The 25,152-nt window shown below is 37.6% G+C and overlaps 1 protein-coding gene across 3 annotated transcripts in view; it reads right to left on the bottom strand.

Annotated features, from left to right (window-relative positions):
- LOC131438667 (diacylglycerol kinase 1) overlaps positions 1-25,152 on the bottom strand; it is a 332,489-nt gene that overhangs the window by 244,885 nt on the left and 62,452 nt on the right. For all 3 annotated transcript variants that reach the window (XM_058608831.1, XM_058608833.1, XM_058608832.1), the window contains one exon: positions 6,339-6,356. The gene's annotated coding sequence lies outside the window, so the exon portion shown is untranslated. The remainder of the gene's footprint in view (positions 1-6,338; positions 6,357-25,152) is intronic.

Genomic DNA, 25,152 nt, shown 5'->3' with positions numbered 1-25,152 from the left:
GTAGCTATTCAAACCATTGCGCATCACAAAATCATGTATCATAGCTATCACTTATAATGATCACCATTAACAGTTTTCGTTGCTCCATAACCATGATGGAAAAAAGGGACCAATCACCATATCCGCACAAACACTGTAACTTTTCGGTCGTATAGAGGCTGTTCCTCATTTAATTGAAGGTTTTTAGTGGCATAGAACTAAACATTTTGTTAATTAACGCATCCATTTAACGTAAAATCTGCCTCGTCTGACATACTGATTTTTCGCCGAAAGCTGAACAATTTCAGCGCGTTCTCTTGGTGTGTACTGTTCCATGGTAAAATTGATTTGGAATGACGCTTCCAACGCGGTATGTCATTAGTCGATCTGACAATACTGGCACACACTGTATATACGAAAACCATTAGTTAGAGTGTGATTTGCAGTTTCTGTTCGAAAGATTGACGTTAAGGGTAAGATCGAAATAGTAGCTTTCGCTTCGAATTTTCGCATCGCTATATTAGTAGTATAGAACGGGAGCGGGTCATTTCGCCGAAAGCGTCATTTCGCCGAAAGGGTCATATCTCCTGGTTAACTGATGTGGCGCAGCCACATAACCGAAGCCGATTTGCATACAAACCTGTAACCGCCTTGTTTGCCCGGTCTACTCAAAGCTAGGTTTCTTAACGTTTGTTAGGTCCGAACGAGCGGTTGCGAGGTCGGACAGCATATGAACCGCAACGATGTGGGGTAGCCGCATTAGATATTTTTTTCAGTTTTCACCTAATAAACGGAAAATACCACATACATTTGCCTGGTAGATACACTTATGCAATTGCTTTGATGCTTAGTAGCTAATAGTCAACAAGTTTTCTTGGGAACTCCATTCTGAGGCTCATGAATAAATCTTTATTCAAGAGTACAAGAATCAATTTTCATTCAAGAAGTACAATTGTAGGTCAACAAAACGGGCGTTAACACTATTATCTTTCATTTGTCTTTATTTGTAATCAATTCCAATTACGATTTTAAGACGATTTCAGGATTCGGCGAAATGACTCTTTCGACGAAATGTCATTCGGTGAAATAACCCTTTCGGCGAAATAACCCTTTCGGCGAAATAACTCTTTCGGCGAAATGACCCTGATCCGTATTGAACAATATTTGAACTACAGTATTTCTTCTTAAGGGGGGAGTAAGGGATAATTTGAACCAAAACACATTTCTCTGTGATTTTTTTACGGAGAAACAGCTTAAGCAAATTCATTCAAACTTTTTTTTACATTATAAAGCATCATTTAAATAATATTTAGTTAAATTTAAGTATATTAACATTTAAAAATAAGACGGTAACAGAGCATTCTCTAAAACCTCTTTCGAGAATCACGTTGCGTGGTGAACACAATAACTCGGCGTAGAATTATCTGAAATCGAAAATGTTGATAAATTTACTTAAAGTACGAATTATTTTTCCCCATCTCCGTCGTTCTCAAGTTATTATTTCGATTTTTTAACAGTTCGGGGCATATTTAGGCAAAAAACGCGATCCTACGCTAAATTTTCCGCTAACTCTGAGTTGACAAATTATGAAAAATAATATGAAAATGGAAAACTTTCTAAAACGTAGTGACCAGGCATTTTATACCAAGAAAGTATGTTCCAAGTTTGAAAAGAATCGGTTTAGTAAATTTTGCAGGATCGTGTTCACGGTCCTCAAAAAATTGGTTTTTAGAAAGACGCGCTTACATTTTTTTCTCAAAAGTGAGCAAAAAAATATTTTCGGTACCTTACACTGAATCATTCAATTGATTTGAAATATCGACACAATTTTTTTAGATGTGTTAAATTACAAAAAAATGCAGACAAAACGATTTTCCGAAACTAGAAAGTCAAATCCCAATTGACTCTGCAAGCCAATAGTAGCACCTTTGTTAGTTCGTCGTATAGGAAGTCATAGAAATGCACTATTGCCAAGAACACGGAGTCGGATGTTGATATTAATTTCGCAGAGCAAAGCAGGACAGTCAAACTTATCCTTCAAAATATCTGCTATTAATTAAGTACGTGCAACATCTCGTCGAACTTGTAGTGTATCGAGACTGATTAGTAACCCGCGTGTTTCGTAGCTTAGTAATTGGTGAGGTAAGCACCGAAAAGCGAAGAGAATGAATCTGCGTTGTATCGATTCGATTCTATGAGCACCGTTTAGGTAGTGAGGATTCCAAACGATAGAACAACACTCCTCACAAGTGAGCAGTACAGAGATTTTAAGTTGAAATAGTTGAAGTAAGATTTTCCCTTTTTTTCAACTTGAAAAACTGTTTGAGATAATACTTGATCTCAACGTTCCGTGCGTTCCTAAGACGAAAAAACTCTTCTTAATCCACCTAGTGGTGTGATAATGCCTTTCCCTTCTTTCATAACAGTTTCATGAAAATATATTTCTTTTATTAATTTTTATAACTATTTTTATTACTTTTATTATAATTTATTGCTATTACTATATTACTATATTTTATTACTTTTATTAAATATGTTCGGATACTAATTTTGACACCAATTGATTCAGATTGATTTGAGTAGTTCACAAAAGCATGATTCAGTGTTTATGTCAAACAGTCAGCATCATTTTTCCAAACTAGTGCTTGACATTTGCGTTGCCTATTTGTATGAGAAGAGTGATGCTAATCGAAAAAACTCTCTTAGTCCACTTAGTGGAATTTTCATATATTTTGAAAAATTACTATAAGGGGGGGGTGGTGTTACATGAAATTTCCGAAATCGAAAAAAAAATTTAAGCCAAAAGACTTAGAATTGCATGAAACGTCGAGATTTAGTGTCATACCGAAAAATTTTTTTTTGAAAATGTCGACTTTCTGGGAATTAGTAAAAATATCAAAATTCCCAGAAGTCCCAGAAACTCGATTTTTTCAAAAAAAAAATTTTTTTGAGATAACACTAAATCTCGACGTTTCATGCAATTTCAAGATTTTAGCATCAAAAAAATTTTTCGATTTCGGAAATTTTATGTACTAACCTTTTGCATTTTCAAGATCGAAAATTTTCAAACCTTAACCGCCGGGCAGCACCCCTTACGCATGTCCGATTTAGCTCAAATTTTGCATGAGGACATTTTTCGAGGTGCTTAAACTTTTGAGCACTAGCGCTTTACGAAATTAGGGGTGATCTCAAAATATTGGCACCCTTATATATAACAGCGGTAAAAATCAACGCGTTTTGTCGGTTACGTCACTTATACCATCATATCTCTGAAACCAAAAATCACAGCCATTTGGTCTTCGAACTTGATTAATGGTCCGATAGTAGCTTTCAAACGAGCCCAAGCTTGTTAAAATCGGTTCAGCCATCTCTGAGAAAATTGTGCGCGTAAAAACACAACACGTTTAGTCGGTTACGTCACTTATACAATCATAACTCCGGAACCAAAAGTCACAGTCATTTGATCTTTGAACTTAATCAATGGTTCAATAGTAGCTTTCAAACGAGCCCAAGCTTGTTAAAATCGGTTCAGCCATCTCTGAGAAAATTGAGCGCGTTCAAATATCTTCTAAAAGTGCACACACACAGACATTTTTCGATCTCGTCGAACTGAGTCGAATGGTATATAACACTATGGGTTCCCGAGGCTCCGTTCAGAAGTCGGGTTTTCCAGCAATTCTAATACCTTTCTATAGAGAAAGGCAAAAAAGGTAAAAAAACACATAACTTTGAAAATTCCCATAAAAACGGGGCATATAAAATCGTATAAAAATGTCTTCCTTTGTCATTATCATAGCACCTCAGTTTTGAACTAGTTGGCCGTCAATTAGAAAAACTTTCCCTCTCGGTAACCGACTGCCTAGAGATTGACAAAACAAACTATAAGTTTGAAAACCAACATTTTGTTAAAAAGTTAGCAATGCATGTCAGCTGTTACAAATCAGACGTCTATTATGAACAAGTTGTCATTTCCATTTTAGTAGATTTCTCTTTAAAAATAATTGTCCTTGATATCGCGTTTCGAAGGACGACTGGGGATTCAATACGATGAAACTGCTTCCTAAAGTAGACGAAAAACACCTTTTTTACCCTACTCTCAAGATTAAAAAAGTCACGATGGTTGGTCGAAATTCCTTGAGCAACACGAAACACGCGATGTTATCTTGTTGACCGCTTGCATAAGACAAAGTACAAAATTGCATTGCAAGCTAATTGCAGCGCAGCAGTCACCAACCACCGCTAATCGGCAAAATTGGATCAGCGCAATTTCCACAGTAGCCGAGATACTTATTCTTCGGAGATATCCCGGCTCAGTCGCGCACGGACTGATAATGATAATGAAATTTTTCGAAAGATCCGGGTTAATGCTCTCCGTACTCTATTTGATTGGGCTATTTGCAGTCCGTGTACTTTGTGGACACACTTTTGTAGGGGAATTTAGGGGCTCCGAATGTAGCGCAGTCATCTTGCAAATTTCGAAAACAATTTCAAACAATTTTAACGATAATTTTAAAATATGTCATTGCATTCAATGGTGCAAAACATAAACAAAGTATTTTTTTAGTGTTCCAAATAATCAATCCTAACTCAACAAAAAAACAATCGTTCAGTCCCCTGCCGTTAGATTTTATGTGTCACTCAATTCGATTAAACGTCTGTACTCTTCCACTAGCTGCCCCACCAAGTGCCATCTTTTGCCGTACAATTTACCCTAGATATCGCATTACACGCTGACAGCAAGAATGTGCAGCAGTACTGCTCGCAATTAGAGATCCAATTAAAAAGATTATAGATTTCAACTTTCATTATGCTACTTTTCGTAATTGAGTTTGCGAAATTTGCCAGTCCGGTCGACTTGGAAGAGAGCAAACGACAATAGCATTTCGATGGAAATTTTGGCGTTCTGCTTTGATGATGATGATGCCAATTATGACGCGGTAAGAGGATTTCAACAATGGAAGAACAATGGAGAAAAAAAGATGTGATGGAAAATTATGTTCAAATCTAATCAAAACAGCGATTCGCGGAACTGTTTCAAAGACACATTTTTCTTCCAAACCCGCAAAAGGGTCGAAGCAATCGGATGCAAACTAATATTCAAGTAACTAAGCATAATTCGGGTGGGTTCGAAATAAAAAAAAAATCCATTTGCCGATATTTAAAAAAACTTCTAGTTATAATTTGACATTCAAGCAGTGCTTTTATTGTTGTCAAAAATAACCCCGCTCGGAAGCATGATTGTTTCTGACAGTTCGACAATTATTTTTCGACATTGAAACAAAAAATCTCGCGAAAAATTCAAATTTCAGATCTTTAGTAATCTTTTGTGTAATTTCTTTGTTTTCAGTCAAATAAAATTTAAATACATTGTCAAATAAAGTAAGTTTTTCTCAGGTTTCTTCTTATGAATCGATCGTTCGCTTAAAATGTAAAAAAAATGTTTTAATGCTCTCTGTATCGATCATGGAGTGGATATGACTAATAGTGCTTTAAATAGACATGTCAAGCATTCTTATGCCTGGAATTGGTCACCAATTTGGATTCACTTGATGCAGTTGGGGTAAATATTAACACATCACATTCGTCCTGAGCTGGTTTCGGTTTAATTCGAAAAGAAGGACTATTATTATCAAAAATAAGAGCTAATTGACATCTTATGAACCATGCAGGAACTTTCAAACCCTTCCGATCCGGTTCGGTGCCGGCACTGATGTTATGTAACATTGCAATGACGACGAAACTGATACGGACAAGTGTAAATGCACTCTCAGATCGAGGAAAGTTGGAATTTCTCTAACTTTGACTCAGATGTAACCTTGTAACTGAAAGTGTGAGATGTATGTTTCTGGAATAATACGGTTCATCCAATAACACCTAGTATTTCCATGCAAAATACATGTATTTCTTGTTACAGACAGCAATGTAATACCTTGTTTTTTTCTTACTCTAACTTCATTACACTCAGTACGGATTAATAAAGTTCTCAATATATTCCTCAAAGGACAGACAACTGTTTATATTCCTCCGCACACCTAGTAGTTTGATTGCATGTTAAATGTAGCTCTCTCTCTCTTGGATTGCGTTGTACAACGCTTGATACTCTCTCTGACATTCGTTACTTCACTCATTTTTTCACTCATGCTACATTCACTCATCAATTATCATTTAAATCTTACATGTGGATGCAAAAAATACATAATGTACAATCAGTTATAAAAACTGATTAGGAACCTAGCAGAAATATGAATGATTTTTACATTTGTTACAAAAACGTGTGAAATCGTATTTGTTTAGCGTATTGTGAAACATGCCATTTTTTACAAGTTTTAATTGCTACTTGAGTAACGTCAAAGACTTACCTTGAATGTGGATTATAGCTGAAAAAGAATAAGAAAAATATATTTTATATAGGGGTTTTATAAGGTGTTAAAAGTAAGCTTATCAAAGACAAATAGAACGACTACACATTTAGATTAAGGTAAAAGATAAACTTTTTTGTACGCGAATCCATCTAAATTGTGACAAAATACATACATTTTTTCCTTAATACTAAGCAAAAACTGCAAATGTTACGGTTCTTAGCTATGCATAATGGTAATTGTTGTCGAATAATCTTAATGATCACTATCTGTAAGCCAGCAAATCGCTACTTTGTATAATCCGAGAAGACATTGCGTTTCAGTGCAAATAGTCAAATGCGACTAGGTATCATACCAGTTCAACATAAACTGTTATGCATTGACGAATCGAAGGCAAAACGTAAAAGAAAAAAACCTGTTTTAATCCACCTAGTGGTGTAATGATGCCTTGCTCATATTTAATGCTGTGGTATTCTATTCAAAATGTTTCTCTTCCATTTTTGGAAAAAAAACAAGGGATTGTTTGTGCCTTAACTAGTATAACATACAGAATGTAACAGTGCTTTGCTCGCGACGACGATTTAAATTTTTGTTGTATAAGAAAATAGGCAGTAATTTTTGGCACGACCATAAAACCTCTCATTTGACCCTAAGATTAAGAATATTGGTTTTGAATCCAGTTTAGAAAATTTTTTACGGTTTTTGTTTCGCCTGTTTAAGTGATGGTGTAAAATATTTACACACTTTACCCTATAACTCCGGAACCGGAAGTCGGATCCAAATGAAATTCAGGAATTCCGTATGGGACCGTGAAACCTTTCATTTTAATTTAAGTTTATGGAAATCGGAATTTTATGGTATATGCCGCTCGACCATCCGAGTCTCGGTTCAAAAGTCGGTTTTCTTAGTGATTGCATAACCTTTCTATATGAGAAAGGCAAAACATTACTATTGGCAATCTTTCGAAGAAAAAATAGAAAATGTGAATCTTTTGCCTTTTTTAAATTTAACGGGAAGTTAATTCCCACGGGAAACTCAAACAACATTACATTTTTACTACAATTTACTAAAATAATGTTTTAATGCATTTTATTTTCTAATATCAAGATTTTATTGTATAAACGGTACTAGATGACTAGATCACTACTATCAGCTGACGCCCAGGAAGTCGCCACAAAGTTTTTTTCTTTCGGTTTCAGTGCAAAAAGTTCAAATGTCAATAGCATTAACTTCATGTCTGCTTAGCAGTTTATTTTTGTTTTTATTTAAAAGATATTTTTATTCAGGCCTATTTGCGTACAGGCTTTACGTGGCCGATTGAGCCGATTTTTTAATAAAAAATTGTTTGTATAGGATCTCGTTGTCACCTTTTTTTTCTAAGGGGAGAGGAGCTTCCATTTCCATCCTGCGAGAATTGAGAGGCACCTTGTTCGTGGCTCGTCTCGTCATCCATTGTCGCATCGGTGATATTATTGTTGGTGTCCGTTTTCTCCTCGTTTTCCTAGTAATTCGCAGTCTTGGCCTCGTTGTTAGTTACTGTAGACGCGCCTTGTTGTACACTGATTGCAGTTGCTGGTTGTTTCGATGGTGAAACAGGAGTACTGCGTTCACTAGTTTCCGTTGTTGAACGATTGACCTTGTCTTTGCTTGAAAATGTTCTTTTCGCAGTTTCAGTACAAAGTTTGCCGTAGTGTGCAGGTTGTTCACAAAACTGACATGTAATCAGCTGATTTTCATAGGTAATCAGCGTTTTACCCGGATGTTTCCCACCTTGATCACAAATTATGTAAGATGGAATTGCCTTACGTAGTTGCATATGTACCACTCGCATGCCATTCCGGATACCGGGGAAAAATTCCGCCAAGTATGGTCATGTAACAAGTGTAGTTCTTCACCACACTATGCTACTGACACTGGCTACACTTGTTACACGACCATACTTGGGGACTCGAATTCAGTGTTCGACCCCCTCAAGTAGAAGGTAAAATAGAATTCATTTCTTTATTCTATTCTTTTCCTAGCTTTTCCGTTCTAAATTTATAACTGATTCAATCTAGAATACCTATCCGTCTTTTCATTTCTTATCTTTCGTCTCTCTCAGTTAATGCCTGCCGAGAAGAACCAATCAAAATCGATATAATGGACAACTAATGCACGATGAGAAATAAGATGCAGAAATTTGTTACAACGAATTTTATTTAAAGTGCTTGCTTCAACCTATGTAAATCGCTTGCTTCAACCTCTGATCACTTTTCGTGCATTTTCCAAACTTCGTTTTAAAAAAAATAGCGCTTTCTTGTCAATCCTCAAATCGATGCCATTTTCCAATTCTTGAAGTGAAACGAACCATTGTTTAACAAGGGCATGCATCGGCAGTCGGAACAGATATAAATCCGAAGGCGTTATATCTGAACAGTATGGTGGATGGGGCATCACTTTCCATTTTAGTGTATGTATATGAGTTTTGACAATACTTGAAAATAATATAATGAGTACACGGTAACAATGCGTCGTATCGATTGGAAGTTAAATAAATAATTAAAATGCATTGAAAAGCATTGGCTTAACCTAGCTTTTTCGAATAATATAATGATTTTTGAATAAAAAATATACGCCATTTCAAAACTGAAGCTCAAATGCAAAGTCATACGCTTTCGTAGATTGCTGTTGATTTTCACTCAGATTCAACATCCAGTTCCGGAATTACAGGGTGCAGTGTGTTCAAAATCCTCCAACAATTCTTCTAAAATTGGCTCAAAACTGTTTAAAATTGATGTTTGTTTTAGTAGCGAGGCAAACGTATCGCTTTCGGCTATATCGGTTCCCGGCTTCGGAAGTACCGGAAATAGTGGTTAAAAACTCCGAAAACGGAACTGAATTCCTTCTTGTTTTTATTCACGATACGAGATTAAGATTTTGACGAATTCCTTAGTGAAATTTATAAAAATATGAGTAAGACATCATTACACCATTAGGAGATTGAAATATTTATAATATCAACAAATTTCACCTGGTAGGGTTAAACATCAACCCTGGTGAATACTCATTTGCGTTTATTCATTTGCAGTTACTTCCGTTATGAATAATTTAAAATTTTCCTTCGCTATTCATCAACCATCAGAAACATTTTAATTAATCGATTATGCTTTGGGAATCGAATTCGAATCACTGAAAAACAACTATCATTGATAATTCAGAACCAGTACTTAGTTGATGTAAAAAAATTATGTACAGGGTCCGGCACTCGAAGTGTAACCAACTTCAGACCTTCGAGCCTGGCGTCAAGGTAAATGCGACATATTATCGGGAAAGTATTCTGGAGGTTGCTTTGAAGCCGTGGGCAGACAAACATTTCGGTGGCAGACCATGGACGTTTCAGCAGGACTCGGCACCGTCTCACAAAGCTCGAGAGAACCAAGAATGGCTGAAAAACAACGTTCCGAACTTCATCACGTCCACACAATGGCTCTCGAATTCACCAGATGCGAATCCAATGGATTATTCTCTTCGGGCAGCTTGCGATTCGTTTTTTGACCGTCTCAAGGCCATAGTCAAGGCAAAAGGTGGTCATATCGAGCAAAAGTGAATTGATTCTGAATTTTGTTTTATTTTTACACATTTTGTACTTTGAATTAAGTAAAAGAAATTTTCCAAACTGAATTTATGGCCTTTTTAATTGGTTACACTTCGAGTGCCGGACCCTGTACCTTAATTGATCCGCTTAACAATACTCAGCTAAACTTTTTATGTTAACGCAAATCACCTATTCGATTTTTAAGGTGGATTGTTGGTTGGTCCGCTTGAGGGAAAAATATCAAATATGCAAATCAATTGAACCGACGATTATTTTTCATTACTGGGATAATCCCTAATTAATTTTATCCTGCTGTTAGCAATAAGCATCTTCCTTCCAGCAGTGGTGCGTTGATTGCTTCGCAAAGAGAGGGCAAAGCAATTAAACAGCCTGTGCACACTACCACCATCAGCAATCAATGGCTATAACCATCGGCATTTTCAATTTTATGTTTGCTGTCGATTTATGAAAACGACTCATCGCCTAATAGTAATAGCCACTGATATATGGTCGAAATTCATATCGTTCGTTCAACCGCAACGCATCCTTGTCCCATGTTCATGCCACTAATCAAACGCTGAAGCTGCCAATTCCGCATGATTGATGACAAACCCCTGACTGAATGCTGCACTTGATGAGCGGGAAATTCATGAAAGTGATATCTGTCATTTCTGGATTATCTTTTTTTGATGTGCATCCAAATCTATGATTGAGCACCACGTTTTTGCTGTCATCGACCAATTCCTCTAGCGGCTTAGGGCTATTCATTCCCTTCTCTCTCTATCTCTGCTGTCAAAGCTCATTCAAATAGAATATTTAGAACAGAGCACGATGGCTTAGATACTGAATGAAGTCGGCCATTAATACATGATGTTTACGTTACAAAGCCATTTCAATAATGAAAAACTGATCCGGAATATATTTGATGCTTCGTTTTTTAATAATCTTTCGAAGAGTTTTTTTTAACCCCGATCGTGAACATTTACTCGAACTTTACCTATTAATTTTTTGTGATGCAGTACTTTTGGACAGACGTCCTTTATTGGTACCGAAAAAATCATAGTTTAACCTTCATCGTAACCCAGTTTACAAGAGAAAAAGATAGATAAATGAAAAATTCCTACCCCGCACAAAAAATCAGCAATTTTTCAAATCCGAAACCATCTTAGAGATAGAACTCGAATCTACAACCTTCTCTTTCTCTTCATCCCACTTGAACGATAGATTTAGTACTTTTTATTTTCAATTTAATTTGGTGTTTAATTGATCTAACCTTTTCTCACGAATAATTGAAATGGTAAGTTTAGGAAGTTCAAAATTATTATTATTATTATTATTCGTTTATTTAGAGCCTCGGCTTTAACCGTTTGGTCATTCGCCGAGGATCAAAATTAAAAGTAAACGTAAGCATTGGAAACCGTGCACAATTCAAAGCAATGAAACATTAACAATGTAAGTAATTCAGTTAATATTTGGTCGATTCTTTTAAATTACTGTGATACCAGTAGTTATTTACGAGGTCTGTTCAAAAAGTTCCCGGAATTTTTTAATTGCGCGCGTCTGGAGAGTCCGGTGGTCAATTTTTTTTATTGTGTTGGTACATATGTCCCTAATGTATGGTGAAATTTTCAGCTGTATTCATTGTTTACATTCTGTCTTGTAGCGGCTGGTGTAGACGTGTTTTTTTGAGCTCGGCGATTTTTGTTAGTTTAAACAATGGAAGAATTGAAGAGTCAAAGAATTTGTATTAAATTTTGCGTGAAAAATGAAATAAAGTGTAACCAAGTGTGCGAAATGTTACAGAGAGCCTACGCTGAGTCTGCTATGAAAAAAACAAGTGTTTACGAGTGGTATAAGCGTTTCCAAGATGGCCGCGAAGACGTTGAAGACGACGAACGCTCCGGTCGACCCAGCACGTCAATAATCGATGAAAATGTGGGAAAAGTGGAAAAAATGATTATGGATGATCGCCGAATCACTATTAGAGAAGTTGCTGATGAAGTTGGCATATCAGTTGGCTCATGCCATCATATTTTTTTTTAATGTTTTGGGCATGAAACGAGTGGCAGCAAAATTCGTTCCAAAACTGCTGAATTTTTTGGTGATTTTTTGGCTAAAACAAGACTTTAATCATGCCCCACCCTCCTTATTCACCAGATATCGCTCCGTGTGATTTTTTACTGTTCCCAAAGTTGAAGAGACCCATGAAAGGACAGCGTTTTTCATCGATTGAAGAGATAAAGGCAGAATCGCTGAGAGTGCTACAGAGCATTAGCATTGGAAAAAACGCTGCCATAAGTGTATTATATCTAGGGGGGATTACTTTGAAGGGGACCATATAGATGTAGACGAATAAATAAATATTTTTTTAGAAAAATGAGAATTCCGGGTACTTTTTGAACAGACCTCGTATAGCAAGAAACTATTGGCAGCAGTCTTCCCATGAACATCAACATGCTTGTGTCTGTGCACGAAATTTCAAGCACTTATCCAACCTCAAACTTACTGCGAGTCCATGTTGAAGTTCATCCCGAGCACCGTACATACACCGGACACATGCTAGGTACGGTTGAACCAGTGATGGATGAAAGACAGAACAAAGCAAAAACAAAACAAGTTCGGTAGTAATTAGAATTAGAAAAGGGTGAGTATAACAGGAGCGAAACAAAACTAGGGATGTGCAGTTTATTTACATTTATTTGATAAAGAAAGAAATCCAACAATAGTGTTTCGAATTTATTTATTATTAGTTCAGAATACCGTGCTCTTCGATTTTTTGGAGCTTGTACTAGAACGATCCAAAGTAAAATTATTACGGCTAAACATCCAATAAATCGATCATCACAAAACGTACAAAGAATTGATATTGTATGATTTAAAAGATGAAATCTCTCTGATCTTTAAAGTCTTCGAACATAGTAAGTGCTTGAAATTCTCAATTTATTAGATCACTCATACAAAATACTTTCAATACCGTTTAAAAATGTTTTTAGTTGAAAACTCATTGGTAGATATTGCTGATATACTTGTCTATCGATAATTTCCGAACGTTGGACCTTGTGATAATATGGAATCACTATTCAACAGTAGGCGTGCGAACATCGATTCCGTACACGATGTACGTGCATGGTGTTTGATTGTTCCACCGAACATGTGTACGCGTTCGTGTACAACTGCATGAGTTCGGGTTTGAACAGGGTGTTCGATGTTTCGATTTTTCTGTGGTCAAAATTTCGTTACAGTTCATACACACAGTCAAAAGTCGCATTGGAACGCGAAAGATGAGAACAAATTTTGCACTTTTGCGTGGTCACGAGACAAAATCGCAAAATTTATTGTATCGACTGGAAAAACAGTGCCAAAACCTTATCGAAAAGCATATAATCGGAAACTATTGGTGAAGGTTGTTAGGACAATGGAATAGATACTTCATGAATTACAACCGTCCGCTGGCACTCATGTTCACTAGTGCATTCCCTTGCTTGGAAAATCGAGCCTAGCGTACGGGCGTGTGTAAATAACATAAGGGAAGAAATTCTTTTATCATTATTAATCACATCAATACTCAAGCCCTGAACTCAAATTGTAGATGAAAACGCATGGTGTTTAGTCCTGAAGGCGACTGGTATATGAATTCAGAACTAAGTACCATGCGTCTCCATCGGCTGATAATTTGATGGAGACGCATGGTTTTTCGATTGATTTATTTTTTTAAAAGTCTGCTATTACATTACCTTTTTTAAAAAATCTTTACATCACATTACATTTTTTTGAAAAACTGAAATAATACAGCGTAGTGAACCTATAAATGATTTTTATGTAAAATCTAGAGTGGTACCAAAATAGTAAGCATGAAAAAGAAAATTTTGAAAATGTTGAACATTTTTTTACATGATATACATTATGAAAAATTCTGAAAAATTCAGATAAGTTTCCCATAATTTCTAAAATATTCCTGATACTTTTAAATTTTTTTTTTGTGAAAGAGGTTTTTGACAAATTTAAATGAAATGAAATTCAGAAGAACCACCCTAACTCCAGCAATATGGCAGTTAAAGATTTAAAATTTAAGGAAAATCGTCCCCAATACAAACTCTTTCAAACAGCTTATATCAATTTAATTTCTGTTTGGGGCAGTTTTCATATGCGTATCCGAAAAATTCAACGTTCAATTGTACTCCTCTTATTTTTCGGTATCTATTGCACCGTCCCTCTAAATGACAGTATGACATTTTAAACACACTTCACCCTGTAATTCGGGAATCGACTTATCTTAGTAACCAATCTATACTGAAAACTCATCACATCACATATATTTTCAATTTGCGACTCGTAGTTCCAATGACTAGGGTCTACAAGTTTAATATTCTAAAATTGGTTTCCATTTTGTAATGACAACGGGTGTTTGCCTGAAAGTTGTTGTGACAGTGTATAATGTCGTCTCTACTCAGTATTGTTTGGCAGATCATCATGAATAGGTTAACTCCAGAACAACACTTCAAAATCACAGTTCGTGCTCGCATCTCATCCGACACAGTCACAAATCGTTTACGGTCGAGACAACAGAAACAAATACAATACATTGAGGTGAACAATAGAGTGTACGAAATGGCAAATACGATTTAACAAAGCCTGAAACTTGGCCTACAAGACCAAATTCAATTTGGATTGATTTCAAGCGCTGCAAAGTTAGACCAGCAGCAAATGAAATTGAAATCTTACTTGAAGAACGAATGCATCTAGACGCTAATAATGTAAGTGAAATTCAATTCAACAAGGCGTCTAACTGTGTGTACATTATGTTCAAACGTGAAAGAGATGCAATTGCATTCGCTTCGGTTAACAACGAGGTGCACAGTGTTGATCATGACAATGTTAAATATAAAATCGCTGTGTACAAGGTGGACAATGCAATAGAAGTAGGCGTGCATGACCTTCCCCCGCAGACCAGCGATGAGTTCGTTCGGGGAAACATGTCGCAGTACGGTGAAGTTCTTTCCATCAAAAGGGAAGTATGGCGGAATTTTTTCCCCGGTATCCGGAATGGCGTGCGAGTGGTACGTATGCAACTACGTAAAGCAATTCCATCTTACATCGTTTGTGGTCAAGATGGAATACATCCGTGTAAAACGCTGATTACGTATGAAAATCAACTGGTTACATGTCAGTTTTGTGAACACACTACGGCAAACCTTGCACTGAAACTGCGAAAACAAACAAAACAAACAAAAACAAGGACAACCGCTCAACAACGGAAACTAGTGAATGCAGTGCTCCTGTTTCAAAAACACCTTCACCATCTAACCAATCAGTAACTGCAACCAATGTACAACAAGGCGCTTCTACAGTAACTAGCAACGAGATCAAGACTGCAAGGAAAACGAAAAGAAGACGGAAATCAACAATACCACCGATGCGTCAATGGACGACGAGACGAGCCACGAACAAAGTGTCCCTCAATCCTAGCAGGAGGGAAATGGAAGCTCCTCTCTCTCTAGAAAAAGGGTGACAACGAGATCGAATACAAATAATCTTTTATTTAAAAAATCGGCTCAATCGACCACGTCAACCTGGTACGCAAAAATGAGTAAAAATGTATTTTAAATAAAAATGTATTTTAAATGGCCTGAATAAAAATGTATTTTAAATAAAAAAAAACACTTCAAAATCATGGAAATTTATTTTCAAAATCAATGTTCAATTAAAACTGTTTATAGATCAGCTCGTAAATTTTATAATCGTCTGAGACCACCATAGAGAACATAATTACCATATTTCGGTCTACATTCACTCTTTCGGATGCCAAGCCATCGCGAAGAACGAGAAGAGTGCCTGCAGAAGAAAATATTGTTGTCGTTCAGGCTAGTGTCGAAGAAAACGACAGTTTATCAATTTGTCGACTTTGTCGATCGACCTTTTAAAAAATTTTGCGTTAAGATTATGATTTGGTGCCATTTAAAATTCAGTTGGTGCAAGAATTGAATCCACACGACCAAATACCATCCATACAACGCTCGTATTGGGGACGGGTATAGCGTGATGGGTAAGTCGATGCCCTTTCACGCAGTCCACCTGGGTTCGATTCCCAACCCCGCACATAGGGTCAAAAAATTTTTCTGCCCCGAAGAGGCGAATGACCTTAAGGTTAAAACCTCTATAATCGAAACAAAAAAAAAAAAAAAAACGCTCGTATTTTCTCAGTGTTACTTTGAAATTCGTCGACGTTATTCCGGTTATTGATCAATTGACCTCATCAAAATGATCTACTTGAGTATTGAACTTTCTTCAGCATTCGGAATTTCTTTAATGAGATACTGTAAAATGGCATTATTACTCTTACAAGCAATCATCAAATCCGTAAGCTTTTTGTAAATCAATTTCTGTTCATTGATTTATCATGGCAAACTAGTTCGGAATAACCATATTACACAGTATTTCTAATCCACAGTTGCTCAAACTCAATTGAAGTAGTTATTTTGTTAATAAATTAATTACAATTGTTCTGCATTGATTTTCGGCTGTAGTTTTTGTGCGTCTCATTTCTCGAATGGACCATGTATGGAACCCCTGTAGAACTAATGTGAATTAACTATTATTTTGCAAAAAGAAGTATGTTGATACGTTTAAGAGTTATGCAATGTTTTTTGAGTTTTTTAAAGGTATTTTTAAGACTAATTTAAATAAGTTAACAAAATAACACCCTCCTCTTAAATTTTTACTTATATTATGACCTTTCAGAAACAGCATAGGATACATTTTTATCGATTGAAGCTTGACTATTTTTGATGAAAAAACAATCATAGCTTTTTACTCGGGAAAGTTGATGTAACCCGATCAAATGAAAAGCTAGAGAGGTGCTTTTTTCAACAAAATTGCTCAAAATAAAATTTCCTACAACTTTATTGTACAATAAAATCATTTTTGAGTTCAATTAAGAAAGTTATATTTCAGATTGCAAACTATATAAGGACCACCCTAGTAACTTTTTTCATCAAAAGGAGCGCCATTTGAGTATAAAAAACTTTTGTGACAAAAAACAAATATTCAATAGTTAAAATGTTTTTGTCAAGCTAATTTCCCATTTCGGACCACCGTGCAATGCTACATGATCCTCGGCCTTCCGGGCTTAAGTCGGGTTTTCACATTGATTGCTAATATTTTCTATATGAGAAAGGAATAAAATTTAAATTCCTGATAGGTGCTTTGCTCCGAGCCAACCATCGAAATTGTTTTATTAATAAACATTCCGGATTAATCGATCGTGCAGTTTGCGAAATCACGATCAAACAAAACAAAGCTGCGACCATCGAAACAACGATACCGGTGTGAGTTTGAGTGCGCGGCATAGAGGCGTCAACTGCTGCCGGTTCGCAGCGGGATTGTGCAGTGCGATACACAGAAACCATTTGGCCTCTTTCGCGAAAAACCATTGATTAATTGGCACTCGTATGCGGCAAACACTAAACAAGTTTTGGAACAACCAAATAAACCTTTCCCCCACCCAGTGCAACCGTCCTACTTTTTTGTTCCTGCCGCTGAGCCGGTGCTTTGGTGAAAATCTCGACGCATGTCACTACCAATTACCTACGTCAAACAAAACGTCGCTACAGAACTGAACCGGTCGCATATTTTCGATTTATCACGCTCTAATCCTGGACGACACGTGGAAATTAATTTTATTCGTTTTGACCTTACTGCAAATCCTGATTTCGCAAATCAGTTTCTTATTTCATTTGCCAGTCGCGAAATGCTAGAGCTCCAATTAGGAAGACTTTTTATTGCTAATACACTCGTGACAGTAGCAACAAAAGCAACTTTTATCGGAGAGAAACTCCTACTCTACCTCGAAGTGCAACTGCAAGTCTGTGTTCCAACTGTCACTACGCTGTGTATCACAATAACAACAATCTCGTGCACGGTTTAGCAAAACTCGAACCCAGCACTTACGGTGTCAAACGACCAGCACATTTACCATAATTCTAACACCGTGACCTCCTAGTTGTTGTTGACTTTTCCAATGCGGTACGTGATTCCAGATTTTATTACTCAGGCTGGTATGTTTAATTACGCATTATGGTTCTGCCGGCAAATTAAAATTACCACTGAATGCTAAATTGTACTGAAATTAGTTTCGATTTTATTCCACGCACCATAAATCCCTTCGGAATCGTTGATGTCGAAAAATTTACATAATTAGATACGTATCATTGGCCAATTCATTATTTGATGGTTTTTGTCGTTGACCCGTGCCGATATACATGAAGCGTAAATTTGAATTCATTGAATTTTATCGTTGAGTGTATTTGATATACAGAAAATAAACAGTACGACCAGGAGTAGTTTAAGCTACTTATTACGATTGAAATTTCCCCTAAGCGATTATGATATTACGGTTCAAATTTTTACATTAGGGAACTGAGAGACTGATTCTACTTCGGATATGTATGAACTGTTCCGGAAACAATTTTGCAGTGTGTTCAACCACGAAACTTTTAATGCTCAACAAATCTCTACCGGAGCCGTTATTTTGCTCAGCACGTTGGTGTATGTTTGTTACGCTGGAAGAAAGCTAAACCTTTGTATTTGTCTTTTGGTCAGCACACAAAGCTTCCATGCAAATCGCTGGTGACCTACAATAATCAGCTGTTCACTTACCAATTTTGTCATAAAACTTTTCACTGCGGTATGTCCTGCGAGAAACTTGACATGTGCAGCCAGGAAAAATCAAGCTACTTCTTTACCTATATCTCAAACAACCACTATCGTCAACCTGAAAAAATTATACCGACTACTTCAGCAAATGAAAAACTTGACACCAAGGCAATTAGATAGAAAATCCCCACGACGATGTTTCCGCCAACAACAAAAAGCGACGGTGAGCCAATGGATGAGTGTGTAAATAGTGAACCATTACTTTGGAAAGCAATGGAAGCGCTTCTCATTCGCTTGTCATTGAAACAGTCTCATTAGAGCAATGCTTCCATTGAACTAATTCATGACACAATTTTATTAAGAAAACAAATTTCCCACCAACTTGAAACTATTGGCAGCACTCTCTCAAATTTAAATGATTTTTTCTGGGCATGTAGACTTTGTCACAAAGAGCCACCCTGCTTATTTTGTTTTTTCTTAAGCTGATCAAGGCTGTCTATTAACAAGGACCAAACTTCTTTAATATATTTTGTTTCCCAATAGTTATTGTCGAAAAATGAGAAATACTACAAAAAAGTATCTCACAAAATCAGTTAAATTTTCCAAAAAAAATACTGAAAAAATGTTACTCTGAAAAAATTTGCTTTAAAAATTCAAAATCGATTTACAAAAATAATCCCATTTTTTTTTTTTTTTTTTTTTTTTTTTGTTTCGATTATAGAGGCTTTAACATTAATGTCATTCGCCTCTTCGGGCCAGAAAAACTTTCTGACCCTATGTGCGGGGTTGGGAATCGAACCCAGGCGGGCGGCGTGAAAGGCATCGACTTACCCATCACGCTATACCCGTCCCCATAATCCCATTTTTGATTTTGATAAAATTTTGGTCCAACATTAATAATTATATTCCCTACCAACCGCTCATACATTATAAGATGGGCACTACCAAGGAAAAAACAATTTCTTATATATCTAATACACACCCAAACCTCTGTTTACGAACACTTTTTATACGTTACCTCTTTTTACGTACCTCTTTTTACGAACCAAATCCCAAATAACGTAAACTTTATTTACGAACCTACTTCGTAAAAAGAGGTTTTGTCATTCATCGAAAGCGATTTTCGACTCCATGGAAACTACTACAATATGGGTATTTTCGGAACGGGGTTAGTGAGTAGATTCCGGAAAATGATGTTTGAGGTATTTTGGAAATCCAAGATGGCGACTTCCGGTTGATTGATTTTTCGGCTGCTCGGCCATCCATGGAAGTTGACCATCAATGTCAATTTCCCTCTCTGAGCAGCCTAGATAGCCGTGTAGTGTCGGTAGCGGTTTCCCAACTGGCTAAGAATAACGCTACGGTCCACCTGTACCGGTGGTATAAGTCCACCAAACAGGTAAGCCGTGTGGCATCCGGCGGAATTATTTTTTACCAAGAATTGATCCACTGGTTTCCTGTTCCATGTCGTAAAAGGCCACAAAAAATAGGAACTCCTAAGTCAAGGTGTATTTCCGTGCCGATGGCTGAATGGCTGCAGGAGGTTAAACAATGCAGTCGTGAACGGAATATCTTGGGATTTTCCCTTACTGTGTTAAGCGAAGCTCTGGCACAGTGGACGACTTCTTTCTTCGCAACTCGTGGGATTTAAATGATTAAAACATTTAAAAAAATCCTTACATGGTTCGCTATAGGCGATTATAAGCCAATATATTTGGTTTCTTGTAGTTGTTGTACGGTAAGTGCTGGAGGTGGAGTGTTCGTTACTTTAATTGATAATGGTTAGAGTAGCACAAATCAATCTCCAGCATAAACGTACAGCAACTATGAATCTATCCAGACTTCTGCAAGAAGGTAAAGCTTCTTTAGCTTTGGTTCAAGAACCATATTTCCAAAAGGGAAACTTCTACGTTGGAAAATTGTTAAACCCAGTCTTTGTTGCCTTTAACAAGACCGGAATGACTAATCCACGTGAAATGCCTCGAGCATGCATACTTGCAAATAGTGCTCTCGATGTCTCTCTCATATCGGAGCTCACAACTCGGGATATTTGTGCTGTCACAGTTGGTATGACTACTGATGGCATAGACAGGAAATATGTCTATTGTTCGGCATATTTGCCGCATAACCAACCTTCGCCAAGCGATGACTTCAAAAAGGTTGTATCATACTGCTGCAAAAGTGATTTACCGCTTGTAATCGGCAGTGACATAAATGCTCACCATATCATTTGGGGCAGCACAGATATAAATTCGAGAGGCTCTGATATGATGGAATTTGTGAGCAGTACAAACCTGCACATAGTCAATGCAGGAAACCGTCCAACTTTTGCGAGATCTGGCAGAGAGGAGGTTTTGGACGTAACTCTCTGCTCTGATAGAATTGCGCATGAGTTGGTGAATTGGCTCGTCTCCGATGAGCTCGAACCTTCGTTGTCTGATCATAAGTACATATTCTTTGATCATTCAAACGTTAAATTTGATATTATCACATATCGTAATCCCAAATCTACAAACTGGGACCTCTATGAAGAGGGCTTGGCGACTAGATTTTACGGGTACCAACCAACAATTGAAACCCCAATTGATTTGGAAAATGTTGTCGACGAGACAAACTCACTCATAGTTGCAGCATATGAAGAGGCTTGTCCACTTCGGATTGTGCGAGCTACTAGAGGAACTCCTTGGTGGAATGCTGAACTTGCTAGACTAAGGAAACTATGCAGAAGAGCTTGGAACCACCGTCGCAGAAATGGGTCGGAGGCATTCGTGTTGGCTCGAAGGGCTTACAAAAATGCTCTTCGATCGTCTGAGCGAAGTGGTTGGAAAAGCCTCTGCACAAATGTCTCTAGTCTCAACGAGGCTAGCAGATTAAATAAGTTACTTTCGAAGTCTAAGGACTTTAATGTCAGTTTCTTAAGAACTTCAGATGGTGAACACTTGTCTGATGAAGGTGATGTACTTCACTATCTTTTTAACACTCACTTTCCAGGATGTATGGATCCATCACCGACAGCTCTTCCCGAGACTTTTTCAGGTAGTTACGATTCTTGGGCCCTTGCTCGAAGCGTTGTGACGATTGAATCGGTCAAATGGGCAGTTGAGAGTTTTGCTCCGTACAAGTCTCCTGGAAAGGATGGAGTTTTCCCAGTGTTACTGCAGAAAGGGTATGAACATTTCAAACATGTTTTGAAGAAAATACTTACTTTTAGTCTTGCGACAGGATATATTCCAAGAGCCTGGCAGGAAATAATTGTCAAATTTATTCCCAAAGGCGGTCGCGACACTTATGAGGAAGCGAAGAGTTTCAGGCCTATCAGTCTAAGCTCATTTCTTCTTAAAACAGTGGAACGCATAGTCGATCACTATATCAGAAATGTTAGTTTGGGCCTGCATCCGCTACATGGAATGCAACATGCTTACCAGCGTGGAAAGTCCACTACAACCCTGTTACATGATGTTGTGTACAACATTGAAAAAGCTTTCTCACAAAAGCAATCCTGCTTGGGAGTTTTCCTAGATATTGAAGGTGCCTTTGATAACGTGTCTTTCAATTCAATTCTGGAAGCAGCCCGTGGTCATGACATACCTTCAAGTATCACAAATTGGATACACGCAATGCTTAGCAATCGACTTCTTTGTTCATCGCTTCGGCAAGCAGAGATTAGAAAGCTAAGTGTCTGTGGGTGTCCTCAAGGTGGTGTACTATCCCCACTTTTATGGAACCTTGTCGCTGATGGTTTGTTAAGGAAACTTAATAACCTTGGATTTCCGACTTATGGTTTTGCCGACGATTATCATATATTGATGACCGGTATAAGCATTAACACTCTCTTTGATTTAATGCAGCAAGCCCTGCGATCTGTTGAACAATGGTGTTGTCAGGTTGGATTATCTGTAAATCCGGGCAAAACATCAATGGTGCTTTTCACTCATCGTAGGATAATCACAGGAGCTCGTCCGTTGCAGTTCTTTGGTTCAGAGGTCACTGTGGTCGAACAAGTTAAATACGTCGGGGTTATTCTTGACTCAAAACTGAATTGGTCTGCTCACATTGACTTCAGAATTAAAAGAGCTTGCATGGCTTTCGGCCAATGTAGACGAGCTTTTGGAAAATCATGGGGACTCAAACCCAGATATATTCATTGGATCTACACAACTATTGTTAGACCAATTTTAGCATATGGATGTCTTGTATGGTGGCAGAAAGGAGAAGTCGCGACAGTTCAGTCAAAGCTAAATCATCTCCAAAGGATGGTCCTAATGGCGATGACAGGAGCATTCACGACAACTCCTACTGCTGCTCTAGAGGCGCTACTGTGCATTAAACCACTACATGTGTTCCTAAAACAAGAAGCATTATCTTGTGCATATCGTCTTAAGGTTACAGGGCTTTGGAACAGTAACCCATTAGATTATGCTACCAGCCACACTCGCTTGTGGTCTCAAATGGTTACATGGGATGAGTATTTACTCGCTCCTAGTGACCTAACTCTCACATGCAGTTTTCCTTTCAAAACATTCCATGTGAGCTATCCTCTTCGTGAGGAATGGTTGTCTGGTTGTCTGGAACGACAACTTGATGAACACATAGTTTGTTATACGGACGGTTCTCTGTTGAATGGTCGTGCTGGTGCTGGTGTCTACTGTCGTGAAATGAGGCTGGAGCAGTCTCATTCACTTGGTAGATACTGTACTGTGTTTCAAGCAGAAATCTACGCGATTCTGTGTGGAGTACAATCGGCACTTCAGCAGAGGATCTGTGGTAAGCGAATTTATTTTTGTTCCGACAGTCAGGCAGCCTTAAAAGCACTCAGTTCGAATGACTCACGGTCGAATCTAGTGATCGCATGTCGAACTCAAATTGAAGACCTCAGCATTTCAAATGCTGTTTACTTCTTATGGGTACCCGGCCATTCTGGTATTACTGGAAATGAATGGGCTGTTGAGTTGGCTAGAGCTGGTGCAACGAATGATTTCGTTGGTCCTGAACCAGCTTTACCACTTTCAACTAGTTGGATAAAGCACAAGATTCGTTCTTGGGCTGTATCCAAACATGCCAGCTACTGGCGCAGCTTGCAAACTTGCGCTCAGACAAAAGCATATCTACCAGATTTAAATCTGAAAATGTCAAAGTGTCTACTGCATTTCTCCAAGCATCATTGCAGTATTCTGGTCAGAGCTCTGACTGGACATTGCAAACTCAATTATCACATGGCTACTATTCAACGTGCTGAGTATTATTCGTGTGATTTGTGTGAATGCGATTATGGTACTTCATATCATCTGATATGTAACTGTCCCGCATTGACGCAGCTACGTATCCGGGTTTTTGGTTCTCCATACATGGTTGAGTCTGTGTATGCGGAGCTAAAATTGAAGGATATTCTCTCGTTTCTTACCCAATGTGGTAAGGAGCTATAGTCAGAAGGGTTCATCGTTCTTCCTGGAGTGAATGAATCCCTTCTGTATTTACCTTAAATAAGGTTTAGCAGATTGTTTGGCATCTTTTAGGGGGTGCCGAATTTACTTCTGCTCGTACATACTGCGAATCGTTTTGCATTCTTCCGGGAGTGCAGAATGGTGTCGCTTTTGTAAGATCTTCAAATCCTCTCGGGGGTTGGAGGTTTTATTAACAGCGGACTGTTCGGGACCTCGTAGAGGTTCAGAATTTACTTCTGCTTCCACTAAATGTGATCCTCAGCAGATTGTTCGGCATCCCTTAGGGGTGCAGAATTTACTTCTGCTTTTATGTGTTTTTGTGTCGTCAATTTTTCCCATCCTCCTAGTCCAACCCTTACCATTTCCTTTCAATCCTTCCCTCCTATATATCGGGAAAATGATGCTAAAAACAAATTGATGGCAAGGCACAAATCTCCAAATATCAAGGAGAACGTGCCATTTGAGCCAATTTGTTCTGATACCAATTTTGTCATAAAACTTTTCACTGCGGTATGTCCTGCGAGAAACTTGACATGTGCAGCCAGGAAAAATCAAGCTACTTCTTTACCTATATCTCAAACAACCACTATCGTCAACCTGAAAAAATTATACCGACTACTTCAGCAAATGAAAAACTTGACACCAAGGCAATTAGATAGAAAATCCCCACGACGATGTTTCCGCCAACAACAAAAAGCGACGGTGAGCCAATGGATGAGTGTGTAAATAGTGAACCATTACTTTGGAAAGCAATGGAAGCGCTTCTCATTCGCTTGTCATTGAAACAGTCTCATTAGAGCAATGCTTCCATTGAACTAATTCATGACACAATTTTATTAAGAAAACAAATTTCCCACCAACTTGAAACTATTGGCAGCACTCTCTCAAATTTAAATGATTTTTTCTGGGCATGTAGACTTTGTCACAAAGAGCCACCCTGCTTATTTTGTTTTTTCTTAAGCTGATCAAGGCTGTCTATTAACAAGGACCAAACTTCTTTAATATATTTTGTTTCCCAATAGTTATTGTCGAAAAATGAGAAATACTACAAAAAAGTATCTCACAAAATCAGTTAAATTTTCCAAAAAAAATACTGAAAAAATGTTACTCTGAAAAAATTTGCTTTAAAAATTCAAAATCGATTTAC

This window comes from Malaya genurostris, chromosome 3, assembly GCF_030247185.1.
Source record: "Malaya genurostris strain Urasoe2022 chromosome 3, Malgen_1.1, whole genome shotgun sequence".
In the NCBI taxonomy this organism is placed as follows: Eukaryota; Metazoa; Arthropoda; class Insecta; order Diptera; family Culicidae; genus Malaya; species Malaya genurostris.
The sequence above is the reverse complement of the archived record's forward strand: the minus strand, read 5'-3'. Positions and strand labels throughout refer to the sequence as shown.